The 2,772-nt window shown below is 33.0% G+C and overlaps 1 non-coding gene across 1 annotated transcript; it reads left to right on the forward strand.

Annotated features, from left to right (window-relative positions):
* The first annotated feature begins 373 nt into the window (after positions 1-373).
* Positions 374-480, forward strand: LOC121224824 (small nucleolar RNA R71). Its single transcript, XR_005922568.1, has one exon. It is a non-coding gene; the product is annotated as a small nucleolar RNA R71 (small nucleolar RNA).
* The last annotated feature ends 2,292 nt before the right edge of the window (positions 481-2,772 follow it).

The following is a 2,772-nucleotide window of genomic DNA, read 5'->3' on the forward strand; positions in this document are numbered from 1 at the left end:
GTTCGATGGACATTTTTCGAACAAATGTCCTTCCCTATAATAAACACAAGCTACATTTTCAAATTGATTCAGTGGCTGTGCTGCAAAACTATTACACCCATTAGTAGTAAGATTTTTTAACATTGAGGATATTGATGATACTTGAGATACGAGTGAAGTAAAAGTGTCTACTTCATGTATTCCAGCAAGTCGTCTTCCTGATGCTGCTCGATTGGTTGGCCATTGATAATTGTTGTTTGCGGTCCTCTCAATGATTTCATAAGTCTCATTATAAGACTTAGAAAGGAGAGTACCATTAGCAGAAGCATTCACTACGATCCTCGTGTGAGCATTGAAACCATTATAAAATGTCTCAAGTTGTATGCAATGTGGGATTCCGTGATGAGGGGACTTCTATAATAATTCTTTGTACATTTCCCATTCCTCATACAATGACTCATCATCCATTTGTTGGAAAGCAGTGATCTCGTTCCTCAACTTAGCATTCTTGCTAGGTGGGAAATAATTCATAAAGAAGTTTTTTTACTAACTCTTGCCATGTTGAAATTGAGTTTGGTGGTAATGAGTTCAACCAAGCTCGAGCTATGTCCCTTAGTGAATATTGGAACAGCTTCAATCGTAATGCATCTTCAAGTACTCTTGCTAACTTGAAAGAATCACTCACCTTTATTAACAATCCTAAGTGTAGGTGAGGATCTTCAGTAGGCATTCCATTGAATTGGCCCGCTGTCTGAAGCATCTGGAACATGACTAGCTTCAACTCAAACTGTTGTGCCTCAATTTCGGGTCTCCTAATACCCAGATTAAAATCATGAAATACTGGTATGGCATACTATTTCAAAGCTCTATCCCTATCATCAGCAATAAGGATAGGATTTTGAGCAAGGTTTGCTCTATTTCCTTGATTCAGATTTTTGAAGTTCATCTCCTCAGTCCTTCTCTGACTTGCTTGTCTTCTTCGCTGTTGAAAAGTTCATTCAATCTCAGGGTCTATAGGGAGTAAACCGATGATTCGGTCAATACTCATAAACACCTGAAATAATCACAAAAAATTTAACTAAGTTAAAATTTGAAAAGAAAATTAAACCAAAATGCAAAACTAACAACTTCACATATAATGACTTTTTTAAAACCAATCCCCGGCAACGGCACCAAAAACTTGGAACAACGGAAATGTGCAAGTGTACACAATCGCAATAAGTAATAAAGTGACAAGTAAATGTCGAGTTGTCGTACCCACAAGGACTATGAAAAGATTTATTTATGAATGCTATTTAAAACACTTTGGTGAAGAAAAATATTGTTTGAAGAGGGTGATTTAAAACTAAGATTTTAAACTAAGTGAACTAAATAAATAAATCTCAGATGCACTATTTCAAAATACGATTTTAATCAAGATGACATAATTGTGTTCGATTAATTACATTTCTTAACTTAGAATTATTAAACTCATGTTTATATTGTTACGAATAAGTTCACGACAACTCGGTAATTTGCTAACTTATGAACATACTCACCTACCAAAATCCATTTATCTCTTGACTATATCCTTATGTCAATTCAATCGATTAAACAAATCTTAATAGGCAAATATGTTATTGCACATACATACTTATTAAATCAAAATAATCTCTTGTACATATCCCTATGTCAATTCAAACAATTAACTTGATTTAATAAGCACATAAAAGACTATGTGAGGTAAATTTATAAAGCCACCAATTGTGGAGGGGTTTGAATGCAACTTCAACAAGTCTTAAAGGGCCTATTTGCAAGATTAAATAATCAGTTAATAAGCTGATTTGGGTCAGCTCTTGGGATAATTTTTGGGCTGTCCATTTCTTGGTCGGTTCGATTCACTCGGTTCAGTTCAACTGGACCACTTTTTTATAATTAATTAGTAGTAATTTGTTAACCAAAATTAAATTGGATATAAATTAAAATTAATTATATTATGAATTAATACATATAATTTTGGACCGTCTTAGGCTGAAATTTAGTTCACCTCGATACTTAAAATTGCTTTTTGATTTTGTGCTTCTAGCAGTGTCTGCCGAGCCATTTTTCGCCCTTCGTGTAAATCTGTCGAAAATAACCAAAATTCATCAAAATTAATTATAAAATTAAATAAAATTCAACATGCTCATATTTTAAGTGCACTTTAATTATTTTGTAAAAATTAATTATTTTTTCGACAAGAATTTTATCAAAACTGTATGATTTTAAGTTAAAAAGGGTATGTAAAAATGTGTAAATTTTGATGTTTCCAATAGACATAGATGTGACTGATTGGACTGATAGTGCATTGGACATAAACCAATCAGAATAGATCCTGAATTTTTTTATGGATTTATTCACTTGTGACAATCATAGTGTAACAAACCTAAAACCTAAATAGATGGTGGAATATGTATGCATGCTTTTTACACTTTTATGTAAGTAAAAGCCTGAGTTTAAATAGATAAGTAACCAAAAGTTGGTGCGTTGGGTGTACGAATTCTATAGTAAGTAGCATCATTCACAATAAAGGAATTCATAGCCCAAAACATGTGTAAATGACATCCTCTCATTGGCATTACATGGTTGATGAAAAGTAAACGTGGCCAGAGATCGTTTGTCTTTGTCATGGATGACTTGATCATTATTTGATAGTGATTGACTTGTCATGAAGGAAGATGTAATGATTACCATGAGATAAAATAGGATCATATTGGGAGAAAAGATATTATCCCAAAGAGGTCATGGATATCCTATTAAGGTAACATACTTATG

The sequence above is a fragment of the Gossypium hirsutum genome, chromosome D12 (genome assembly GCF_007990345.1).
Source record: "Gossypium hirsutum isolate 1008001.06 chromosome D12, Gossypium_hirsutum_v2.1, whole genome shotgun sequence".
NCBI classification, from domain to species: Eukaryota; Viridiplantae; Streptophyta; class Magnoliopsida; order Malvales; family Malvaceae; genus Gossypium; species Gossypium hirsutum.